The sequence below is a fragment of the Amphibalanus amphitrite genome, unplaced genomic scaffold (assembly GCF_019059575.1).
Source record: "Amphibalanus amphitrite isolate SeventyFive unplaced genomic scaffold, NRLGWU_Aamphi_draft 001880F_arrow, whole genome shotgun sequence".
In the NCBI taxonomy this organism is placed as follows: Eukaryota; Metazoa; Arthropoda; class Thecostraca; order Balanomorpha; family Balanidae; genus Amphibalanus; species Amphibalanus amphitrite.
Genome location: NW_024883373.1, coordinates 1 through 8,065, shown reverse-complemented (window position 1 = coordinate 8,065; position 8,065 = coordinate 1). Strand labels below are relative to the sequence as shown.

Here is an 8,065-nt window from a genome sequence, read left to right as displayed (position 1 = left end):
GGCGTATTCCACTTATTTACTTTAGCAGCCAAAGGGCAATGGTTTACTAACGGGAGATGTGGATTGCAGCAGCAATACTTGGAAAATAAAGAAGAAGTGAAGCAATTATGTTACCTATTATTTTTTTATAAAGACAGAAGGAACGTGGAAGAAAAATAAATTTTGTCCAGCATGTGAAAACAAAGAAATAGAATGGAAGAAGGGCTGCTACTTTTCATGCGCCCGAAACCAGCCACCTCATCATCATAGCATGGTAATGATAGTTTAAGTTTATGTTAAAAAAGAATAGGAGCTGCTGCAAAAGTCTTTGTGATGCCTCAAAGCCGTTAAGTCAAGTCAGGCATGCTCTTACAGACTGAACGTTCAAGTTACGAGACCCCATCATACCGCTCCAGTGACTAGTGCTTGAGCTTGTCAAATACCTAAATGTTTTGCCCAGAAATTGTTTGCTTTGTTGGTTTCATGAGTTTCACCAGATAAAGATACAAGGCTGGCTGATTTTGTGTTAATTATCCATATTAAAGTGCACTGTTTGTGACAATTGATTATGGAAGTTGTAACCTCGATAATGAAATTTCATGCTGTCAAAGCTATGAGATGTTGCCTTGAGTTTGAAATCAGGCAAACATGGATTGAAGCTGTTTTCTAAAAAAAACAAAAACTGCTTTTTAGTAACTTTCACCTCATAATTTGTATTTATTCAATCTCAGAATGGGAGAGCAAGGCTGAATCACAATTATCTTTTGGGAAATGCTCTACAAAACTGCATTGTTTTTATTTCTGTGGCATGATTTTGTACCTAATTCAAAGCCTTTTTCTGGTGTAGTTTGTAAGATTGTTTGAACTTCTACTTTCTGACCTGTTTGGTGCCAATAAATCCTGCAACCTATTTGGCTTATTTACCCATCTCTCTTGCCATTCCTACATATTTCATGTCAGTCTATTGCATAAATATTGTGTAGTTAACATACTTCATGATATACAAGTGAATGGTACCTATAGAGGCTTGATGTGGGTAAATGAGAACCAATGAACCTATATTTTTTACAATGGCATCAAGTCCTCTTGTCACGGCCATGGATATCACAGAAGATTTTGCTGAACTGCGCAAGAGAATCCTGTGCAAGGAAATGTTTTGCATGATTTAGCTTAACAGCATAAATTTTATTTTCCCAGTTGCATTGGAGCTCTGCTGGAGTTTGCTGATGACAGGATGCTGAAGGGCTGAAGCTGGTAGCTCTGGCAGGAGTCTAGTGTCCACCAGCTCAAGATCCGACGCCGCCGCGTCGCCGCCGTGCGGCACTCCGCGGAGACGGGGACGGCGGTCATGATTGAAGACACCGCATTTCCCGCCTGTACTGTCCGGTCGTAGACTGGTAATCCCTCCGGTGAGCCGCACACCGTGGAGCTACTGCACCGCGCGTGTCCACCCGCAGCGCAGTGCCAGCAACAGTGCCGTGAGTGCGACATCTGCGTGCATATGACGCAGTGCGACTGTCACGACTCGCGGCTCAGTGTTCTGTCAGTGTGACAGTGCGGTTTAGTGTGACAGTGCGGTTTTTTCAAAACGTGCGCTCGCGCTCGTTTTAGCTAGGTGCTCTGTTGTATATAACCACCTTGATGGAGACCTATCTGCCGCTTGAGTTTCAGTGTACAGTTTTATGCATCAAACTAGCGTAAGTAAATGGCTGTCAGAGGTCAATTTGAAGCGCAATTAGTACCCATAACCCAGCTGGGTTGAGCGAGTCATGTGACTAGTCCCGATGAACGTACTGTTTCGATGTCGTCAGTCGTAGACTTTTGTAAACCATTCGTTTCGGAGCTCTGTGTTGTGTTGTTCGGGACCGCAGTTGTTTGAGCAGTTTGCTTTATGCGTCGTACGCTGACAGAACGCTGGTCGTACACAAGTCATGTGTTTCCTTTCGCCCCTAATGGGTTACTGCGGTACCTATGCAGTTGGAATGTGTCTCGAGACACTAACTGGTCGCACTTGGTTGTGAAAATGACACTAGCTGGTCGCACTTGGTTTCAAGCTGCGCTTGGAAATCGTGCAATTCTATTTGCATTTTGCAATGCAATTTTATTGCCGTCCGTATTGGTAGATAGTGTCAGAAGTTGGCCATTTAATGCGTTGTCATTTGTCAGACGCTGTTGTTGTTGTTGTTGTTGTTGTTTTCCCCGGAGTCCACCGGTGGTACATATATTTAATCATCAACGAAAGAAGCACTTGAGATCAGCATCGGGAGATTGAGTGAAACGTGAATCAATAAATGGCGCTGCATAGGGCTAAAGGTGAGGATAGGATTTGTTTAACAGTTAGAATTGATTAGAAGAGTGCAGAAGATTAGTGGTTAGAAGGTTGGGAGGCAGCACCATTTATGATACGATCACAGAAACATAGGACTACAGAGGCCACCATCCATCTCGAACTGGGTTTGTCGCAGTTCTCCACCGCAGTCAAGACTGGAAGGCCCGGGAAGGGCGGCGCACATCAACAAAGCGACGAGAGCGACATCTATAGGCTGGTGTCAGTCAACCGCAGAGCGTGAGGGAGGGTTACACGTGTGCAGAATCAGCACCACCTGTCAGGCCAATTCGCACACAGAGTAGCGCAGCCGCGGGACCGCTCCATCAGCGATAACAGCGCCACCTTAACCGCCACCTGTTGCCTTAGTACTGACAAATTGATGGGCCGCGTTTGTGTTCCTGTTAAGAAACGGATCTCAATATACAGTGATTCAGAGGTAGGAATCTGAATGCATTCGTTCAGACTTTTCATTTTATGGGGATGCACTGTTTCATGAGCAAGAACGAACATGGCTCTGGTTGAGCGAAGCGCAATCGATATTTGTTATCGTGTTTGTAGACTGTGGCCACATGTGTTTGTAGAAATAGTTCACTTTTAACATGGGGTTTGGAACTGGAATAGCAGTTTTGTTGCTTGCGCTGAGACTAGCACAAATCAGAAGCTTTTACGGCCCAACGATCACCCTAGACGAAGATATTCCATTTTCGTTCCGAAAAGAGTGCCTTGCAGAGGAATGCGTGCCTTGCTGAGGAATGCAGTCACGTCATCGTCAGCCAATCAGAATGCTGCTTACAGCCGATGGGTTTGTCCTACGCAATATGATTGGTCAACGCGTAATAAGCTTCCGCGTCAAACATTATTTTTGTAGGGCTATGATTTGTATCGGAATTGTTTATGTATAGCTGTGATTTGTATCGGAATTGTGTCGCGTCAGCGGCCACCGGGTCGGCACAGACGGCGCAGTGCAGACCGGCTGTGAGCCGGCGGCCCGGCGCTAGCGTGTGCTGCGTGTTGTTTTTGTGCGGGTAGGGACGCGTTAGGAGGCCAGCGAGGCCGGAACCGTGCGCCGCCGTCAACCGATTGGTCTAGCCTCGGACCGGCTGACGGGGGCGTATCCGCCTCGAGCTGGTATGTAAGCGCAGCGTGGAAGCAAACGGGGGCTTAGTGTCTGCAACCCGAGGTGGTGGCAACACTGGGCACCCGACCGCTCTTCACGCTGCTGGCATCTGGCTCGAGGTAGGTTCCGACCACGCAGGGATTGTCGCGGGCTCACGGACATCCCCTAGCTAGGTAGGAGCAACCGGGAGGAGGGTTAGGTTAATTCGCGTGGCGTAGGATAGCGTTAGGGTAAAGAGTCATGGTTTACGAATGTTTCACTCGGCAGTCTTTTATCTGGATTTCGGCAATTTGATAAATGTGAATAAATGGGGGGATGAATCGATAGCGTCTTTGGTAATGAGATGAGTCGAAGGAGAACGGAGTTTGAGCGGAGTCAGATTCATTCGGTACCTTAGTTAGTCATCATGGCTCAGGAGCTTAGCTCCAAACCCACGAGGGTTCGCTACCAACCGCGTGTGCCCCAAAATGGCGGAGTTATTCACCTGAACCACGATGCATAGTTTAGTTCAATTAGTGTAGAGGACAGTGGCCCGTGTGGCAGACGGGGTAAAGGCTGGTGACGTCCCGGCCTAACACTGCTCCTGTAGAGTAACGTAGATATCCGGAGGGGAGGTAACGAAGGGCCTACAGGACCGGCCTAAGCCCCCCTCACATAATGGTGCTAATCGGCCGGGAACGTTCTTTCCAGTAAAATTCGGCTGAACAACGTTTTTCTCCCGGTAGGTGTCAGGCACGCCATTAGGTACGTAAGCCTTAAACTGCATTATCTAGTGAAACGCCCTGCCCGTAAAGTCGCCGGAATCGCATGTTAGTACGTGGTTTTGTAAATCTTAAACTGTTTAAACAAACGGCTAACAGTAAGTCTAAAAAACGTTTTTCATTCTTGCTGGTATGAGGATACGCCGCTAACGTAAGACTTAAACTGCATTTGGCGAAACGGCCTGCTGTAAATCCAGTGCGCTTGCTCAGTACGTGATTTTGTAAATCTTAAACTGTGTAAATCAGACGGCTGCAGCTGTTAGACGCCCCCACCGAATTGATCTTGAAAGAACGGTCGATTGAGCCATACGAAATTTATTCAATTTACTCCGCTCAATATCCGAACTTCTAGGAACAAACGAGCCAAGCCAGCAGCCAAAATTGATAGGCAAAAGTTTGCAATGACTGCAATAAAAATAGCAACACAAAGAAAACTTATGCAACTCGTGAGTTGCAAATATGTTGAGTGAAAGTGCAAGTGCAGTCTTTTGTTGAGAATGTTGTTGTGTGTGAGGTGTGAGTGTGTTGAATGACGAGGGCTGTGTGCGGGTCGAAAGTTTGGATGAGAGTGCATCTAATGCATAAAGAGATCAAAATGTACGCATGTGTGGCTTGCGAGTGTCTGAGTGAGAGTAGAGTATGAGTCAGAAGAAGTGAGTGTGAGTGCTGCTAACGGAGAGTGACTGTGAGTGAATTGCGGATATGCTGAAGGAATGAACGATTTATCTGAAACAGCGTCAGAATGAAATAACCAACCCAATTTCCATTATGCTAAGATGCAACTGAAACCATTTGAAAAACGTATTAACCTTATTCAACGTTTGTCTTTATTGCTTCAGAACCTTTTATGTTGTTATGTGCCTATTAAATATAAGATTTAAAGTTTACTAAAGGTTGAACCTCTGCTGTCATTTCCAGCCTAAATATCTGAAGTCGCTGTAGGAGAGGCACATTATTTAACGTAAGAATACGTGATTTAACGTAAGGTATTTGTTACAATGCTTTATAATGATTTAGCAATCTGATGGCAGCAACGGCCATCGACTTCCCCTTCACAAAATCTCTAACCATGTTGCCTACTGTTTTAACAGACAAGCTATAAGTGAAACATATATATTTTATGTAAGTTAGGTGGCCAATGTAATATCGTAAACAATGAACAAATTGTCATCGTGCTCGAGCGTCATGTAAGTTAGGTGGCCGATATAACGTAAAATGACGCTATGCGCAAATTGTCATTGTCATCGAGCGTATCTACTATCTAGAAAATATAATCGAATGAATCTATACTCAATGCGCGTCAAAAGGAAACGATAGGGTGATTAAATGCTGTGTCACCTGCGAAACCGAAACAAAATGTGAACATTACAACTTTATCTGTAAAAATGAACAACCTATTTCAGTTGGATTTTGATTTATCATGTCATGTAAACGCCTAAACATACTGGTGCCGCCGTGGATACCGTACGGTACCCGGAAGCCCGTTCGGTTGCCCTCTGTGCCGCGCAAACCAGGTCAGTGTACCGCTTCGGCTGGAGACGCTCAACAGCAAAAACCCGAACAGGCGAGGCGCAACGCCGTGACCGTCCCGGCGAGTTTTTGTACGGGCTAGCGGGCCGCACCCGGGGTCGTTTTTGTGCGACCAGCTGAATTTACATGACGAGACGGCTTTTGCTTAGGCGTGGGTTTGGTATAATGAAGACTGGTTTGATTTCATTATGGGTATAGATCAGACAATATATGGCATGTACATCTACTGTCACTAATTCGGTTATCGTCAAAAGCAACTGAACCCAAAGAGGAAATATTTTGTACGAGCCTGCGGGATGTTTACGCCGGTTGAAGTTGAGGTTTTAACGCATTCTTATGATCGGTTACTGTACACCACTGGGGGATGTTAGGAAAACAGGGAGGGACCAGTTTAGCGAGCTGGTGTTTTAATTAGTGTGAAAGGAAAGTGTTACTACATGAAGGTGTGAATGCAAGCGAAAATGATTATATCCAGTGGGAGGCGCCCCTCTGTGCAGTTACTAGATGTTTGCAGCGTAAATTGCCGTTCGATTTTATCCAGAGAGGGAAAATTATCCGGATATCCGTGGTAACAATCTTTGTTCACATTAATCCCATTTCACCCCTATCTTTCAGTGTAGCAAACAAATAGCAATCAATGTGTTATTCAGTGACTGGCCTGCCTCACAAAAAGCACAATCAAAACTTTTCTTGCAGCCGCTCGGCTACGGCATCCAGCTGTCGTAGAAAACTGGACGGCTGGCCCAAATAGCCATATAATCATAAAACAATGACTTTGTCGCTAATCTAGAATTATTTCCTATTCTTGCATGTAAATCACCAATTGAACATCTACTTGATTCGGCAAACGCCGTCTGTTCGGTGTACATGGTTGGCAAATTCCTAAACGTTTAAAATTTAAAGGTTTGGGGAACATTCAGCATCGACCCAGTTTATCTTTCGCATCACGAAGAGCCGCGTCATGCCAGTAAACAGAGAACAGCGACTACGAAACACCCGAAACAGACGGGGTAAGACGCGGTGACCTACACACTTTGTACTTCCACTTGCCGCTTTTTGTACGGCAAGCTTGCGGCCTTCAACATTGTTTGTGCGACCATGTGAATGTTTTGTCGGGTCGGCCTTGCCTTTAAAGAACTGCTTCACGGCAGTAAGGATCAGATCCAACGCGACCCGGCCTGACCCTGGAGGTCAACTGGAGGTCACCTCCAGACCCGAACTCTCACGGCAAGAACGGAACAGGCAAAACGGGTAGACCAAAGTAAAACACAAACCGAAACGGTCACCACCCACGGTCGTCGTTCTCACCAGACGTGTGCGATTACCGAGCTGGATGAGGCGACTGAAGAAGCTCACGTTGGCATTAGCTGGCTAAATTACGTCAAAACGAGAGCGCAGCCAGGAGCGGGCGGAACAGCATGTGTTATTTGTTGTAACTATTTGCGAAATGCATTTATGATTTAAGAATATTATTTATTTAAAAGTTATTGGAATAGTTCAAATTTGTTGGAGAAGTTCTCATTAGTTAATGACGCACCCATATTTGTAGAGGTCTAGGTAAAATTAAACGAGCTAATGGCGCATCAATATCTTATTTCAAATGTAGTGACAATAGATGCTTCATTATCTGTATTACGTCGAATTAAATTTGTAATGCGGCGATCAATTTAACATTCGGCATAACTGACATGTGCAAGAGGAACCCACTGTGGGTAAACTGGCGAGTCGTATATATCTAATTATGCCGCGTCATCATTTAACGTGGCGTCCAACCCGGTTTAAATCGCCCACCTGCTTGCTGAAGGGCGCCGCCTCGTCCCGGGACCCCACAGCCGCTGAGCGAACTAAAACAAAGGGCCAACTGAGCGAACAAAATCAATGGGCCAAGGGCAGTGCAGTCTGAACCCGAGCACGTTTGTGGCTGGCTTTGTTTGAATTATTGGGAGGAGGAGTCAGTGCACGACTATCCATTCGCGTTATAACTATATACAAATAGGAATAACATACGAATACTTCCCCGAGCTCAGGCATTGTGATCTCGGCAGCCAATGCACATAAACAGAGATGTCATTCGAAACTTATGCGGCAATAGGGAGTGCCTGTGAAATAGAGAGGGAAAGGGTAAGTGAGATAGTGTGTGAGGTAGAGAATGAGAGGGTGTATGTGTATGTGTTGAGAGAGTGAAAGAGAGAGAGAGAGAGAGATAGAGAGAGAGAGAGAGAGAGAGAGAGAGAGAGAGAGAGAGAGAGATAGAGAGAGCGAGAGAGAGAGAGAGAGAGAGAAGAGAGAGAGAGAGAGAGAGAGGAGAGAGAGAGAGAGAGAGAGAGAGAGAGAGAGAGAGAGAGAGAG

General features: G+C 45.6%; 1 long non-coding RNA gene across 1 annotated transcript; it reads left to right on the top strand.

Moving 5' to 3' along the window:
• Nucleotides 1-48: 48 nt before the first annotated feature.
• Nucleotides 49-1,904, top strand: LOC122375599. The gene is made up of 2 exons (XR_006255423.1): nucleotides 49-253; nucleotides 1,177-1,904. It is a non-coding gene; the product is annotated as an uncharacterized LOC122375599 (long non-coding RNA).
• Nucleotides 1,905-8,065: the final 6,161 nt, after the last annotated feature.